The sequence below is a fragment of the Rhinolophus ferrumequinum genome, chromosome 8 (assembly GCF_004115265.2).
Source record: "Rhinolophus ferrumequinum isolate MPI-CBG mRhiFer1 chromosome 8, mRhiFer1_v1.p, whole genome shotgun sequence".
NCBI lineage: Eukaryota > Metazoa > Chordata > Mammalia > Chiroptera > Rhinolophidae > Rhinolophus > Rhinolophus ferrumequinum.
The window spans coordinates 51003991-51022519 of record NC_046291.1 but is presented as its reverse complement, the minus strand read 5'-3'; positions in this window follow the sequence as shown (position 1 = coordinate 51022519).

The window sequence follows — 18529 nt, the reverse complement described above, 5'->3', positions numbered from 1 at the left end:
TGCAGGGCTGGGTGGGGCAGGGAGATCTGTGCTTTCGGAAGGTCTGGCAGCAGGGAGAAGGTGGGGGGGGAAAGCAGGAGGGGACAGGTGTGAGACACTTCTCAGAAGCAGAACAGGAGACGAAAAAGAGTTTCTGTAATACAACTGACAAGTCCAACGACAAAAAGAAACCTCACAGGGTGATCTGATCATAAATTCCTAACCGGACAGGTGCTGTTGGGTAGACATGCCCCAGGCGTATAACTTCTTTAGTAAAAGTTTTATCTTTGCCTTCAGCCAGCCCTGCCCATTGTTTTTGTACATCTAGGTTAGCACACCTTTGACATAAGTAACCACCCTCAAGAGAGGAAATAATCTTGTTAGTGATCCTGTAATCGCATCCCCGCCTTGCTTTCTCCCACCTCCATGTAATCTTTCTTGGATCCCTCCTTCATTCCAAACGCATAAAAGTAACTGCAAAATTGTCGTTCTCTGAAACATTTGAGATCTTACTTCTAGGCAACTGTCATCAGTTTGGGCTCAAATACACTCTTATAAAAACTCTCTACAGGTATGGATGGTTCTCACGTCGACAACACACAGGTGGTACCTGATGACTGACATGGCACCAAGGGAGAAAGAATAGTCAAAGATGCTGACGCAGCACTTTTGAGCCAGAACACACTTCCCTTTGTAGAGTCTGGGAATAACATGTAGTTACTGCCCAAAGGCTGTTTTCATTCTGCTGGGTGCGGGGAGGGCAGTACAGACAACAAACTGGGAAGCCAATAAAAAGATGATCTCCCATGGTGCTAAGTCCTCTTGGAAGATAATTTGGGCTGGGGGGGTGGGGGTCTGTGATCAGGGGGGATCTGTGAAGAAGTGACATTCTAGCTGAGACCTGAATGATAAGGAGCCAGTGAGAGGAAGAGACAAGGCAAGAACATTCTAGGAAATCAAAAGTGCCTCTGCCGAAGGCCCCAAGATAGGAATCACCTCAGCACATTTGAGGAACAGAAAGAAGACCAGTGTGACATGACAGTTTTGCAAGACAAAATTGTTTTCTGACCAACGTGCTGACCTGCTGCTGGAGCTATACTGCCTTAGAGTTTCAACTTTGGTTTCCACACACTATGGATTCCTTCTAGACCCTTCCTGCATCTCTTCTCTCTTTTTCTCCAGACAAGCTACATTAACGAGTGAGACCAGCAGCCATAAGACCCCATCTGGGACTCGGGAAGACAGTAAAATAGGTTCAGTCCTTCCTGAAGCCAAATAGAGAGGGGCCCTGGGGCCAAACTGGCTCCTTTTTTCAGAGCTGAGGTTGTTAATCACTTTTGAACCAGGAACCCCTTGAGCAATCGGTAACAAGTTGTGGAAAATACACACATGTAATTCTGCACACAATTTCAGAGGTTTGGTGACCTTAAGGAAAGCTCATTATCAGCCCCCTTCTAGGATTTCTACTTAGGCAGTCCTTTTTAAGCTAGTCTATTTTCTCATTAAGGCTGTGTCGCTTCCACAAGAGAGAGGATCCATGAAAAAAATCACCTTATAAACAGTAAGTTAGCCTATAAATATAAGTTCTTATGATTATCATATCTTCTAGAGAGATATATCTATATGTGGCAAAATGTAACCGTGATGACAGTAAAAACACATTTGCACAGTGTTTTTTACACACATTTCTACTTATATCATGTTATGCTACTGACATTCTTGGCACGGGGATAGGAAGGCACTGTCCCATTTCACAGATGAGGACACTGAGGAATAGAAAGCTAAGTGGCATTCCTGCAATAATGGGGCCATTTGGCAGCAGCTCTGGAACCAAGGTCTTGTCACTCCAGGCCCAGGCTCTCCAAGAAGCACAGGTGAAGGCAGTGAGACACTGCAAACGCCAAGGCCTGGAGGCACTGCAAACACAAGGCCTGGAGACACTGCAAACGCCATCTTTATGTGCACACCCTTGGTGCACCCTCCTGGTGAGAAAAAGAGACATGCAATGATATTTTCTAACATGTGAGCCCGCCGATAGAAGTATAGAAGTTAAGGTTGTGTGGATGGAGGGAACTGGGCCACTAGGGCTTCCTCATGGCCAATTAAACCTAACAAGTCATTTCCTTTTTCTTCTGAAGACTTACACAGCATTTCCTCCTACACTCCAGCAAACAGGAATCTAAAGGAGCGCCACCTAGTGGCCCAGACCATACGAATTGCTGCTTATTTCCTGGCCACTCCCCTCACACTCCACCGGGCCACCTCGCTGATCAGAAAATTGGACCCAAACATTTTACCACTCATCAGGATAAATACCAAATGGATCAGAACTCTAACTGTAAAAAACGAAACCACACAACTACTAGAAGAAAACATGGGCGGATTTATTTATACCTTGGGTGTGGGCAAAGTCTTTCTATGACTCAAACCCTATGCAAGCCCAGGGCAGCTCTGACACCAGTTCCTCCAGCTGAGAGAGAGGATATGGAGCAGCTTTCTCCCCCATGTGGCATCCACCCTCCCCAATGAGAGCTAAGTGACTGTCCTCAAGCTTCCTTGGGTCAAGGGGAGGGATACAGAATGCCTGAGATAGAAAGAGATTAAAAACCAGTCAGATTGGTGTAGCTCACAGACACCCCCGTACCCCCATCACCTTCTTGGCAGAAGGGAAAAGTGGTCTTACTGCTGTGTGTCACAAAGGGGAGACACTTATGACATCAAATGCATGGATATTCAGCCCAAGCCCAGCCCAACTCCCACATAAATGCTTTCTAATGAAAAATAAAATACCCAGATGTAATAAAAGAAAACAATAAATTTAACATTTAAAAAACCCTGCTGCATGGCAAAAAAGAAAAAAGCAAACTGAGAGAAAAGCTTTGCAACATTTATCACAGATAAAGGTTAATCTGTAATATTAGGAATACAAGGAAAATTTAAATATTGAGAAAAAAGGCCAAAACTTGATAGAAAATTAGGCAAAACGCATAGACAGTTCACACACACATACAAAATATGTAGATATGTAGATGGACCTTTAAAATATGAAAAGATATTCAGCTTCACTTATAAGGCTATTGATGCATATTAGAACTACATTGAGATACCAGTTTTTACCACTTTCTCGTAATCCTTGGTGGCAGTGCAAAATGGTAGAACCCTTATGGAGGGGATTTGGAATATCTAGCAAGATTACATATGCATTTCCTAATTTCAGGAATTCACACTAAAAGTACACTTCCACAAATATAAAACAATATGTATATATAAAGTTATTCACTGAGACGTTACTTATAATAACAAATATTAGAAACAAATGCTCACCCATTAGGATACTAACTGAATAAACTATGATGAATTCATACAACAGAGTCAAATAAACACAGGAAGAATAAGCCAAAAACTATTAATAAGGAAAACGGTTGCCTGTAGTGGACGGGTAGGAACGGAATGGAAGGAACAAGGATAAATATAGTAGAAGACTACTGAGTATACTTGTTTAATATATAGCTTTGACTTTTGAACTATGTAAAAGTTTTGTATCTTAAAAACAATAATTAAATTTTAACATGTTTGAAGAAGGAAAACCCGAAAACTAAATGCAAATACAAACAAAGAAACCTAACTGCATATCAAATGGGTCATGGAAACACAGTTAATTTCAATGATTTGTGGATACTGTACTTTCACTGTATACCTTTGGTGGGATGCATTATAAGAATAAACAAGACTGCAAAGAAGTGTTGGATTTTTCTTTGAAGGCTTCTTGTTAGAAATGGTATGGCTGTAGTCATGCTGAAACTATTGTGAGAGCATTGTAGGAGAGAGCAAAGGACTAACTGTACTGATGTTGGGAATCTGGGTTCTCGCTGTGGAGGCGGAGAAATACAAACGTGGACTGGGAAGGAGAGGAGGAACGCCATGGAGGGGAATTTTCATTGGAGGAAATTTCTTTGAAAACATTTCTTAAAAAAAGCATTTCACAGCTCTGTCCACTGAGAGGGGTCTGTAAGCAGTGATATCCCAGGAGCAATGAGCAAACCTAGTGGCCGGAGGTAGGTTTCTGAATGCTATTCTCCATTAAAAGCAACCTTGGAGAGATGGCTAATTCCAGGTCTGGGACAGGGGAAATACAAAGTGAGCCAAAAAGCAAGACAATGCTCAAAGCCTGATGGGAACATGTCAAAAGGACACAGACCGCAGCTTGAAGGAACTTCTGCGAACCAAGTTTGGGTCAATTTGACTCTCAGAAAGCAGTTATTACAGTTGATTACATCACTCAGGTGGCTGTTGTCAGGCTTCAGAAGATTCACGTCCAAGACCACTCGTGTGGGGGGCTTTCCATGGCGCAGCCTCACATGTCAGCTGTCTGACCCTAGAGCACCTGATGCACAGACATCTCCCGAAATGAAAACCACAGTCTTTTTGTAACCTAATTTCAGAAGTGACAGTCTGTTTCTTCTGGCATAGTCTCATCTTTTGAAGTGAGTCACCCAGTCCGGCTCTCACTCGAAGGGAGGGGGACACACCGGGTGTGAATAGTAGGAGGTGGCAGCCCTGAGGGGCCATCTTAGAGGCTGCCCGCCACACCAAGGAATCAAACATAATAGCATCATCAGAAATGGGACAAAGGGCCATGTTGTGCCTCCTGATACAATGCAGTAGGCAATACACAATGTCACGTAGGTAGGTAATATTCTTGGGGGGAAAATATGAGGGAACAGACAAATCCAGAACATGAGACACGCTGCAAGAAAACTAGTCTAGACTCAAAAATCAGTTCATGAAAAAGAAAAAAAAGTCCAATTTTTGGAGGTTATAGGAGACAAAAGAGAAAAGATAACTCAGTGAAATTGGTGATCCTTAATTGGATCCTGGATCAAAAAAAAAACCCCACCAAAAATAGCTATAAAAGGACATTCCTGAACCAGTTAGGAAATTTGAATACAGACAATATGTTAACTACTAAGTATATGTTAAATTTGTTGGGTGTGATAACGGTACTGTGATTATGGAGGAGAATCTTTCTCCTTAACAGAAGCATGCTCAGATATTTAGGAGGCAAGTTTCATGATATCTGCAAGTTATTTTCAAACAGTTTAGGAAAAAATTCAAAAAACAACAAAGAAAACCCCAAACCCCTAACCTATAAATACATAGATAAGTTTGTATATATGTTTGCAAATGTGAAGGGTATCCTCCTATTCATTGTTCTACTCTTTCAACTTTTCTCCAGGCTTAAAGTTTTCTAAATAGAAGCTTATGGAGGTGCGGGGCTGGTGGTTATCAGGAACTCAGTGCAAATCTCTACAAGGCTGCCCCGTGGTGTTTACTAGGCTGTCCCGAAGATTCCAAGGAACACAAAAGTGCCATAAAGTCCCTTGGTGGTGCTCAGTGTGTGTTGGGGATGCTTTGAGTCAGTCTTCACTCTATCACAAAGGGTTAAAAGGTGGTTTGGGAAGCTGGGCAGACTTGGATTGAATCGTCGCTCTGCCCCTTCCCGGCTGTGTGACTTGGGGCAAGTTACTAAACATCTCTGACCCTGTTTCCTCACATGTGAAAAGAGATCATGCCAACCCTGCAGGATTGTTGTAATATGCTGAAGAAATCATACTTCCTAGTCCGACCTCCCAAATTGTTAAATCATTCATTCAATAACCATTTATTGTTACTCTCTGCAGTGGGCAAGGAATACAAGTATGAATCCAGTGACTTCAAGGAACTCATGATCAGAGGGGGAGACACACTGTGGTACATACTAGAAGATCAGTGCCGGGTGTTCTGGGGTAGGGGTGGGCGGGGGAGGGGATGTCTCAGAAGACTTCATATGGGCGGTGCGGTCTGGAATGGTGACTTCGGTGGCCTGCATGGGTGATGACGAAGGAGAGGGACCTGTCCTGAGGAACCTCCAGGGTACAGGCAGAGAAGAGGGGAAGAGAGTTGGCAGAGAGGGCAGGGCCAGGTCAGGAAATGGGCGGGGCCATGTGATCAGTGTGGACCCTGGTCTAGGATGACAGGTGCCTCTAAAGGATGCATTTCCCAACATCACTTATCATTGGCCATGCCAGGCCTTGATGTTTGGTTCAGAAAACAGCCAGTGGAGCTTAGCAGAGTTATTAATATATTATACTGGTTTAAAAAAACACTTGAAGTGACAAATAAGTAGAAGGAACTTATAGACCGGAACCTTTTTCCTGTGCCCCTTCACCCATCCCTCTTCCTGGAAGGGGAGGAGGAGACATGGATGGGGGAGAGAAGGCAGAGAGTGAAGCTTGTCTGTCCCCTGTGGCCACCATCGACTTATCCAGTCTCTGTCCCCAACCCCCTAAGATTATTAGGTCCTCCCACCCCAGACTCCAGGGATTTCTGCTTTCTAAATCACTCATTTCTATAATGCATTGATTTCCCCCTCGCTGGGGGAGCATGGGGGCCCCACCCCATGCCAGCACCCCTTTCCCTGGAGGCTGAGAACTCCAGGTTCCCTGTCCCAGCAGACCCCTGGGGCCCTGCTGCTGGCTCCGAGGGGCAGTGTGGGCCTGCGAGAGCTCAGTCCACCGCCAGGCGCGCACGCAGGAGGAAGCTTCTTTCCTAATTCCGAATCATTTTTCTAAGAACAAAAACTATGTACAAATGAATATTTCCATCTTTATTTCAAATTCTAGGTTTCAACAGCAATATTAATGCTACTCCACAGTGTAATTTACTTGTAATAATATATCATTATTTCCATTTTACAGTTCTCTTCTTAAAGTAGTAAAGCAAATGTTTAAAACAGCACAAATCCAAAGCCCCACAATTCTCTATTCAGGCTCAGAATTTGTGCTCTCCTTTCAGAATTGCACATAATTGAAAACAATGAAAACCCCCGATGTGTTAAATGCTCTAGTCATTAAAGCATTTTTTACTTTGGAATAAAAGACTGTTCTTGTGGTTGTGGTTATTATTTATTTATTTTTTTAAGAAGCCCCAAACAAGCTGCTTCCTGTTCCCAGACTGACATCTGCTGGGGATGTCAGGCCGACCGGCTTCCCAGGCAGGCCCGCAGCTGGCTGCCACTCCTCCCACCCTTGGGAGCCAGGGCCCTGCCAGCAGGCGAGGGCCAGAGTGGCCTCTGCTCAGGGCTGCTCGCCCCGCAGCTGGGATCCAGGTGGGACACCAGTCCTGGGGTCCCCTGTTTCTCTCCTGCTCTCAGCAGCTGGATTAAGCCCCAGAATGGCATGGTCTTGGCACAGGGTCCCTAGTGTTGGTAGCTCAGGTGAGGGGCAGGAGAGAATTTTGGGGTAAAAATAGGCACAAGAATAGGATGATGTCCTGTGTGTGCAAACAGGCCTGCAGACTCTTGAGGGGCAAACCCTGTTTCTTTGTTTTCACCAGGATATCTCCCTGTGTACCTCTCTGCCCCCCTCCTTCTTTTCTTCTCTTCCTTTTTTCCTTCCTTCCTTCCTTCTTTTCTTTCTCCCTCCCTCCCTCCCTCCCTCCCTCCCTCCCTCCCTCCCTCCCTCCCTCCCTCCTTCCTTCTTCTCCCTTCTTTTTCTTCTTCCCCTTCTCCTCCTTCTCCTTCTTTTTTGTATTGGTTCCTTTGCTTTTAGTAGAACAGCTTTCTGCTTAGGCAGCCCTGGGCTTGGGGTCCTATAGGGGAGAGTCTCTATCCTTCACCAATTAGATCCCAATTCCACTGGCCTCACGGTTAACAATCAGGAACCAAACTACCTTTTCCACCTAGAATGAGGGCCCCTCGGCCTATTTCCCAGTTTGTAAAAGCCTGGGTCTCTTCCACCTCCTCCCCAATTTAAAACACAGTGGGGTGGGGTGAGGGAATGTAGGGGGTTGGGGGAGAGGAGTGTTCTTTTCGCTCTCCTGGAGATGTCCTCCGGTTCCAGGGCCCTACGATCTGCAAAAGGGTGGCATCCAAACCTGCAGCTCTAGCTGAACTCTGGCCTCCAGCCCCGTGAGGGGCGCTTTGTCAGGTGCCCTTGGCCCCCCTCAAAGTCCGCACCCTGCTCCAGCCAGCCTCCTCACACACTCTCCTCCGACCCTGGCCCTCCCCAGCCCCTTAGTGGCTTCCTGCTGCTTTGAACCCTCTAGCCCACCCACATCTCTTTCCTGTCGGGTCATGATCACCAACCTTCCCCTCCCCCTGCCCAACTTCTGCTCCCACCAAACTGCTCACCCCTATCCCCAGATGAGACTCTAAAGACACCCCCAAATCCACTTAAACACCTTTACTGAAACCTCACTGTCCACAGAACAAGCCCAAGCCCTTGGCGTGGCATTCGGAGCCAGCACAGCCCAGCCCAGGCCCAGCCAGGGCTTCCCAGGGCTGGGAGCCTACCCTGGGGTGGGAGGATCCACGGATGATTGTGCATGGGATGAGGAGAAAGCCTTAAAACATGGAAGGACTGAATGAGAAAGTGATTCTGCTTTTTATGCTCCTCCATTTCTCAATGTCAAGGAGAAAGTCTGGTTTGGTGCTAGGTGACTTGTTTTTTGTTTCTCTTTTAATAAACTTTTAACTTTAGAATAGTGTTAGATTTACAGAACAGTTGCACGAATATCCTACAGAGCTTCTGTGCACCCTGCACCTGGCTCCCCGTTGCTACATGGCCAGTGGAGCTATGACCACCTCACTGGTGACTGTCCTTTTCAACAAGAGTCTTCTGTAGCCACAGCGGGTAGGTGGGCTAGGCTTGCATCACGTTGCTACATTTGCAATGAACTTATTTCTGTTACTTTCTATTTCCGACAGGTGATACCACTCATCTGTATTCTAAAATCCAACAAGCTCTGAAAAATGAAAGGTTTTTTTTATAAGTTTGGAGCCAAGGCTGATTTGAGGCGAGCTGTATGTATAGTCTTTGTCCTTTCTTTGTATAAATATTCATACCTTTCTCTGAAGAAATGTTCATTGATTCTTTTGCCCTCTAGGGGTGTTAACTAATGTTGGGTATATGCACTATGTTACCTTTCAAAATCAGAAAAAATATCTGAATTCCAAAACACATCTGGCATTGGAAGCTTACCATTTTTGGTTGTGATATCAAGTTACTTTTAAAAATAAATATACATAAAAAGAGCAAGTCATTTAAAGAGAAACAGTAAGTAAATTGTAAGTACAGATGACCTAGATTTCTAAGTTTTTCTTTCACTTTTTCCTACCCTTCACAGAAACACGTGATTAGCACCAAAAATAAAACAAAGAATCTGCAAGGCCTTCAGGATCCAACCCAAACTCCTCAGCTGGTAGTCATCTGTGCTTTGGGCCCCCTCACTCCTCAGTGCCCCCAACACCAGACTGCTCACGCCTTTGGAGTCACACAATCTGCTCCATCTCCCTGAAATGCCTCCCCCTACTTCTTTCCCTGGCCAACTCCTGGCCCTCCTTCCATCTGTAGCTCAGCTGCCACCTCCTCCGGGAAGCCTTTCCTGGCTGCACCGTCTTGATTAGGTGGTCATCCTGTCTGGTCTGATGGTACACCACACACAGTATTGCGAGTAAGGAAGCAGTTGGACCCCTAGCCCTGCTCCTTTCAGCTGGGTGATTTGGGTCACTGAATTATACTCTCTAAGCTTAATCAGTGGGATTAGTAACGATAGCTGCTATTTATTGAACTCATGCACTTTTCTAAGGATGTATTTGTATGTATCAATTCACTTCATCCTCAAAGAAAGGCAGAAACTGTTTTGAACGTCATTTAACAATGGAAGAAACAGGCCCAGAGAGGTTAAGTTCCTTCCCCAAGGTCACACTGGGCAGGGCAGCCGGGATTTCTTCCTTCTTTCTCCCCACTATGGAGCAGCTAGGGAAGTACCTACAGAAAGGGGTTACTGAGAGAATAAAATGGGATGACCCCGGTCAAGTGCTGCACCCACCTTCACCCCCATGCAGGCACTTATTTGCTTCTGAGGCATACTCAGGTGAGGGGCCTGCAGGCCGCTGCTCTCTGCTGCTCCTCTTTGCTTTATCGTGTCCTCACTGGCATCTTCCTTCCTAAGCCCAGGCAAGGTGGGGCCTGCCCATAGCTTTTTAATGTAATCAGTACGTATTTACAATGTGGGCCTCTCCCTCTGAGCTAAGCAGAAAGAAATGTGCCAGAATCACATTTGTCTTCCATATAGCACCCTACACCCTACAGGGTCTGAACCAAAAGAGTTTGGTAAACATGAGAAGAATCAACGATGAAATAAACGTATGCATGAATAAATGGATGCATGGATGATGGATGGATGGAAGGAAGGAAGGAAGGAATAACAAGGAATGGACACATTTTTATCCTCAGAATTTCTAACGCACTTGACATACCATGACTCAAGCAGAGTGAAAAATAACATTAACCAGATAATATTCTTCTAACCAGATGTTCAGAGGCTGAAGAAAAAAGGAAAGAAAACAAGCCTTCACGCTGCACTGCAGTCTACATCTGTATTTCTAGTAAAATAACGTGGCTGTGATATTCAACCCTGCGATTGTCACTTGAGATGTGAAGCTGTGAAGGGAACAACTGGCATTCGTGATAATGTTAAGACATATTAAGTGGCATTGACTAAATTTGATGGCACAATAACACTAATAAGTGCATCTGAGGCAAGATCCTAAATGACAGCAACAGCTGCGATGTGTGTGTGGCCACTGAAAGACGCCAGGCCACGCGGGGCCAGATAAGATGATCACCGCACTTCAGCACTGGGAAAGTAGCTCTTTATGGAAAAACTACATCGATGACCAAATATGATCCAAGACAGACAGTCTGTATTTCAGTGATGACAAAGGGATGGAATGTCATTGACATTCAATTTATTACACTACTGACCCCCTTATCTTTTTTCTTCTCTTCTAAATTTGGCAGTGGAAGGATAACATATTCATTAATGTATTCACTAATGAGTGCAGTTTTTAAAGGTAAAAGTGTCTAATTATGGGCTAGAGGACATTATTTTGCGGGAGAGTGCAGACAGCCCCTGACTCCATGAATGGCACCTTCAGACACTGTTGTTTCATTTATAAGCTATTTATCTCCTCCCTTACACCTGGAGGAAACAATTAGCACTCGGTAATTTGTTGATCTTATCAGGTCCTCGGATTTGTTATCTTAGTTGCCACCAACCTAATACCATGTGAAATAAACAATTTAAAAATAGTCTATGACATCATGCTTATTTAACGGAGTTTGAAATTATTTGTCTGGTGGAGTCTTGGCATTTTGGTGTCGCTTCTAAATCAATATATTCATTTTCCAAGGGATTTAAGATGCTTTCAGAGCCCTACACTATCACAATGGGGAATGGGATCCTTTTTAAAATTGCCATGGGCCCCTCAGAAGGCAGCACCTGTGGAAACACAAGTGCAACGGCGAAGATGCCATCTTGTAAGAAAGTTTTCAAAGCCAGGGAGCACAGAACTTCCCTGCCATTCACCCTCAGCTGCACTGGGACTCAGCTCCTCTAGGGAACTGGGATTCCCTCAGCCTCACCCTCCCTCCCCTTAGGTACCCAGAAGGGAGGAAGAGTCTGTAGGTAAAAGTGCTTCCCAACTACCGTTTCCCCAAAAACAAGACCTAGCCAGACCATCAGCTCTTATGCGTCTTTTGGAGCAAAAACTAATGTAAGACTCAATCTTATTTTGGGGGAAACAGGGTACGGACTGCTGTCACCAGACTGTGAGCCCTGAGGTCATCCTGTGGCACCTCCTTGGTACCAGCCGCCCCACAGGCCCATGGGAAGCCACTCAGAGTTTCCTTGAACTGTGCTCCACAAAACTGTTCCCAAGTTCTAAGAGGTGTGATGGAGTGAAAGGTGTTTTTAGATATGAGCTTGTTCCACCTACCTCACCCAGTTTTGTACTTTACTCCCCCATTTAGGTAGATGGGGGTATGTACTCATTGTCTTAGGGGAGGCCTAGGTTCAGACAGAAAACAAAACAGCTAGCCCTTTTGGCTTTTGTTATTTAAAACCTGAATCCTTTGGAGAGAATTCAGCTGATTCTTAACAATGTCTGGATGAGCAGAGAGGGCTTTTACCCCAGCTAGGAAACTTTTTGAGGTGAGGAAGGAGAGAAGTGGAAGAGAGGAAGGAAAGAGGGGTGGAGATGAGGGGAAGTAGGAGGAGCAGGAGGGGGAAGGTGCAGGAAGGGGAGGGAGAGAAGGAGGAATGGGGCAAGGGAAGGGGGAGAGGTCTGGAAAAAATGGGGCGGGAGGGAGAAAGCCCGTGTATGTGTGCGTGTGCGCATGCAGGGCCCAGGGAGGAAGCAAAGGAAAAGGTCGCCAAGGCCACCTGGACCAGGGCTTCAACTCAGAAGCGTTCAGGAGCCAGGCAGAATGGGTGCAACAGCCCCAGAGGCAACAGGAAATGATGCGGACAGAGGAGCTGAAGAGAGAGGGTGCATCCTGCTTGAAGGATGGGGAGTCCTTTAACTGACTGTGTCACAGAAGGGCCAGCCCAGACCTCAGACCTGTCAGGGCCATGTGGGCCTCTGAGCAGTGCCTGCCTGGACCAGTGGGCACCAGAACCAGAAGGGCACTCCACTTGCCCCCTGGAACTAGGGCACCACCCAGGGGTGCTGGGTGGTAAGAGAACTCCAGGGAGGAGGGAGGCTAATTTATTTATTTATTTTTATAATTTCCTCATCAAAATGAAAGCAACTCAGGACCAGAAATTAAATAGCTTCTTATAACTGAGCCTGTGGACTAAGACCTATACCCATGCCATATGTTTGGGAAATGCTTATTTCATAAACTTAAATGCACTTCCTTATTGTAGGACTTCTCAAGAATTTTAATAGGCTAACATATTACATTCTGGGTCTCAGAGCAAGTGATTCAGTAGATTACTTGTGTGCTGGCAAATGATCAATAACCGATTCAGGCATACAATCAGGGACTAAAAACCCTGATTTGTAGCATTTGCCAGTTTCCATGGTGTAAGTACCGTGCAGGGCCATCTTGGCTCCAGAGCTCTCCGGGCAGTAGCTGAGGCCTCTCGTTAGGGTTCCACAACTCCCTGCCCCAATCCTCGGCCTCCACTCCCCACACGGGTGGTAACGCACACAGCTCTCTACAATAAACTTCTGGCATGCAAATCTTTGCCTTGGAGATATTTCCCATGTAAAGGGACCTAAGACTTGTCTGTTTACATGTGTCATTAGTTATAATTAAAATAACCAGTTTCCTAATTCATTACAGTATTTCTGCATAGGGGGGTTCTTTTAAGTGATTACACCTATGCCATGAACTACGATCTAGGAAGCATAATATAAAGAATGAGTAAAAGTTGGGGTCCCCCTGGTAGTCAGCCTCCAGGATGGCGACATGCGCTTCCTGCCTTCAGAAGCCCCCTTGTAGAGGGCTGGTCTATGTGACACATAGAAAATTTGGGCATGAGTGTCTGACTTCTGGGGCTAAGTCATAAAACACACAGTGGATTTCACCTTGCCCTTTCTCAGATCACTCACTCTGGGGCAAGCCAAATGCCATGTTATGAAGATTCCTGAGTAGGTCTGTGGAGAAGTCTCCTTGGTAAGAAACTACGGAATACCGTTTGCGTGAGAACACCCCACCTGTGCAGCAGAGCCCCTGCTCCACTAAGCCTGTATTTCGATGGCGGCAGCCCAGCTAAACTGCTCCCAAATTTCTGACCTGATAGATTATGTTAGTTGTTGTTTTAAGCTGCTAAATTTGGAGATACTTTGTTATGTAGAAATTATAACTAATGGAGTACATACTCTATAGTTTTGTAACTTAGCAAGCGAGCAAAGATGGATATAGAGATATACAAATATGTGAACTAAGCCAGGATGTATTTAATCAGATCTGACTATTATAAGTTCTGAGAAATGGGTAGGAGGGAGGGAAGAGGTTGTACAGTTCAAAACTAAGAAGCCCCATTTGGGAAGCTTTCCAATTTTGAAAGAAAAAGAGGTTTGAAAAAAAGCAGGAACACATTTTAGAGTCTCTCCTTTTTGGAGAAATCAAATTCCTAAGACGTTTACCCAAATGTGTTCTGCAAAATGTGAAATTCACTTGAAAATCAAGAATATATCTTTAGAACAATAATGGGTCAACCTGCTTTTAGTAAAGTAATCCAGCCTTACAAGAAGTGCAAAAAACCGTACTAATACACACCAAAAGTTGTTACCAGTTTGCTATCTATCACCATTTATGTTGGTTGAGAAATAACAGAATATTTATTTATTGGGTTGGTTTAAATGAAAGAATAAAAAGATTCAGTTCTTGGTGAGTTGGTTTCTATGCTGGAGAAATGGATATAAGCCAAAATAAAGGGAATGATTTCTATTTAGTTGAGAGGACTAAACAAACAAACAAAAGCCCTTCAATCAACAAGAGAAAATTGGTACCTCTTTCCAGCCTATTGTTTTTCATTTTGCTTTGCCTTTTTAGGAAGTTTAAAACCATCGTGGAAGCCATGATGGTGTGGAATGCTAGCTGGGAAAGCATCCTGGTATCTTTTCATTTTGCCTGGTTCTCATTCAAGACATCAGTTTCAAATGGCATAGGAAGTTTGCTGAAATCAAATAGAAAATTAAGCACATAAATTAAGCAGCTGGAAGAAAACGTACTATAAGTATAAAATACATGAATAAATACACACAAAAAAGATACTCAGCTTCATGACACTTAAGTAAATGCAAAATAAACTACAAGAAGATGTAATTTTTAAAACCTTATCAGACTGATAAAGACTAAAAAGTTTGATAATGCTCAGTAATTGGGAGTAAGGGGAGCCAAGCATCTCACAGGCGAGGGACAGGAACGTGAACTGGTACAATTATGGAGAGCCATTTGACAACATCTAACAAAATGTTCCATGCACAGAGCCTTTGACACAGCAATTCCATTCTGAGGAATTTATTCTGGATGTGAATGAATATCCACTGCAGCCTTGTTAGAAGTAATGGAAAAATTAGAAATAGCAATGTACACAATAGAGGGCTGGCTAAATAAACAAACACATGGTAGCAAACATATGGAGTGCTTGCTTATTTTGCGCCAGCACTGTTCTAAGAGCTCTACGTACATGGAATCATGTGATCTGACAAGAACCCCAAGACTTGATTCTCTTCTTACGATGGTACAGCCACCCAAACACCATTCAGCCACCCAAAAGCACAGGGGTAGATCCAGATGTACTGACACAAAGGCTATTTGTGAAATAGAGAAGATGAAAAATAATAAAGTGTGTATATATGTTTATATTTGTACAGGAAATGTCTAGAAAAATAAACCAGAAAGAAAGAGTTAACAGTGAGATTCCCCTGGAGAACTGGGACTGGTGAAGCCAGAGAAGGCAGGGGAACTCTCCATTTTTTACTTAATACCTTCTTTACAATTTTATCTATCATCCATCCACAATGCATGCATACATACTTCTTTACCTGAAGTATACAAACTGCAAAGCTTAGGTCACAGTTCCCAAAAGTGTCTTCCCTTTTGACATCAACTGCATGGTTGGGGGGGGTTCCTAAAACTCCCCTCAGGTCTGATAAATTCACTAGAAGGGCTCACAGAATTGACTAAGAGCTTTTATATTCATGGTTACGGTTTATTACAGGGAAAGGGTACAGATTATAATCAGCCAAAGGAAGAGATGCCTGGGCAGACTTGGGGAAGGTTCCAGCTGTGAGGCTTCCAATGTCCTCTCTTGTGGAGTTGAGATGCATTACAGCCCTGGGATCTATGTGTGACAATGCGCATGAGTATTGCCAGCTGGGGAGGCTCACCTGAGGGTCAGTGTCCAGAGTTTCTAATGGGGTTTCACAATATAGGAATGATGCACTGATTGCCCGTATGGTCGAAACCTGCAGGTTGCCAGATACTGTGTTTCCCCGAAAATAAGACCTAGCCGGACAATCAACTCTAATGCATCTTTTGGAGCAAAAATTAATATAAGACCTAGTCTTATAAGACCGGGTATAATATAACAATATAATATAATGTAATATAATATAATATAATATAATATAATATAATATAATATAATATAATATAATATATAATACCAGATCTTATATTAATTAGAGCTGATTGTCCAGCTAGGTCTTATTTTTGGGGAAACACGGTACTACATGACCCAAAGCTCCAGCCTCAATTACAGCTGGCCTTTCTGAAGAGGCCAGACCCGGTCCTAAGATCCGGTGCGGACTTCCTGGGCCCTAAACAAAGAGAGTCCTGTCAGGTATGACGTAGATGAATCCCAGAAGCTGATGGTAAAGGCCAGACCTCTTTTTAGGCAAGGCCAAATGCTTTACTTTTATAATGAAAACCTGGAATAGCTATGTGGTTAGCTTTCCATGTGCTCGTTGACACGTAGTATAGTTTCTAAGTTGTGTTTTTATGTCAGAGGACTGATTGGCACTGAGACACCTGGATCATGCAGATTTCTGTTCTGTGTTTTCTTGGATTCTACCTATTTGGCATCCATTAATCTCAGGGCCAAACTAAGAGCCAAAGTGGTTACATCTCCTCTGTGAGCCAGCTTTTGTGGGCATAGGACAATCATACTGCAAACCCTCCAACCCGTCACCAGTCCATATTCCCAGCCTTCTCCTTCCCCTAATTCTCTCCAGGCCAATATTCTTCTGCCTTACTCACCCAGCGCCAGCAAGCACCCTACCGGAGACGGCCTGGTAGTCCAGAGCCTGCCGACATTATTCAAACTCGCCAGGCCTAAGCTGCTTCCCCCACCTTGCCTTGTTTTCCTGTGGAAAACAATCAAGGTTCTGGGCCACGCTTTCCCCTCACTGCTGCTGCCTGCTGGCCCAAACTTACACTTCGCCATGTGGTCCTGTGGAGCATGGTGTGTGCCCTTTTCTTGGGAAATGTAAGTAATAATAACCTTCTTTCAATGGCATCGGCCTCTTTGTGCTGTCACTCAGTCACCTCCACACATTCAAGTCCTGTGGGTCCAATGGAGACAACTTTGAAACCCCTCCTCCTCAGGCCTAGTTTCAAGAGGGCGCTAGTCCTTACCGCTTGGTGCAGGCCTGGCTCATACATGCTTGCTGAATTTCATAAACAAGCTTTACACTAATGCGTTTTACTCCAGTGGTGCAGGAGATAAATTATTCATCTTCCCTGATGCAATCAGCGCTCTACATGGAATTTGAAAATAGGTTCAATAAACCACTTGTGGAAATGCTCATTGGCCTACGAGTTCTGCACTGACTGAATTTACTGCAAGTACTGATGTCCTAACTTGGTCACTGTTCTTTGTCACTCTTTCCCCGCTCCCCACCCTCACCCCACCTCCGCCCTAATTCATGTCATTAGCAAATAAGCTTGTATTTACTGTCAATAACTAAGTCTGCCTCGGCCAACTTAAAATCTAAAGCTCAGAATGAAGAGAACGTTGTGCTTATTCCATTTAGTCTGGTTGCATGGTTTATTTTAGGCTCTGAGCAAATGTTAATTTATGACTGCTTTTGCTTCTTACAAAACATCAGGCATTTCCTGGAGCTGGTTTTAACCCAAACACCTTAATTGTATTCTCAGGCAAAGATATTGAAAACAGAAAACCTGGTAAACTGAAGATGCACAACATCTGGTAGTTAATTCTACACATGACAGTGTTGTCATCAGCTGATTTGACCCAGCAGTCCCTAAAATGAGGTTTGGCCATATTCCTGCATTTTTAGGGACACAAGGTATAAAGATATGTATGGGTTGGAAAGGAGGAAAACTGTGATAAATGAATTAAATACAGAACAAATTTAAGCCTCTAGTAATAAAAGTGGATAACATGCTGAAATAAGGTGAAGAAATGCCAAGCCATAAAGAATGAAGAATATTTAAGGTTTTACTAATGCAGGTGAGCTTTTATAGCAATTAAAAAAAATCTGAACGAAAACACAGTGACTGCCTTCGTTCATAGCAGAAGCTGTTTATGATTGGTTTCCAATAATTCCCCAGGGCTGACCCAATTAAGAACTCAAATTCTGAGCCAGAAAGGTTGAAAAACACTTTAAAGAAGAAAACTCTAAAAAGCCTATTTGGAAATATTGATATTCTCTTTTCTATAGATTAATTATTGAAAAAGTCATTTTATTTGTATTATTCCACTTAACCAAAGTGTGCTAGAAAACCAGAAGAATTAAAACACTTTACTTTTATAATATTCTCAGACCTTTAACTATATTTAACAAGCTATTAAGGAACCATGGGTTAACAGCCAAGCAGAAGATAGGAAATGGTATGCAGTCAGGACAAAGAGTGCTAGTTATAAATGCTCTTGAGAATAGTAAGTTCTGTGAAGTCACATGTGTCTGGAGGCTTTTGGCTGCAAGTAATAGTAAACTACACGTGGCTTAAACAATGGGGCATTTAATTCTTGCACAAAACAAGGGTCTGGAGGGAGGCTGCTCCAGGATTGGCTTACAACAGTAGGGACACTTCTTTGCCCATCTCTTGGCTTTCCTTTTCCATAACTCCATTAATACACTTATCAATAATGTGTATTAAATAAAAAAAGGAATGATGTCCAAAGAGCCCTGGAATTCATCTCAAGTCTTCATAGCAGGAGGAAAAAGAGAGTGGCTATCTCT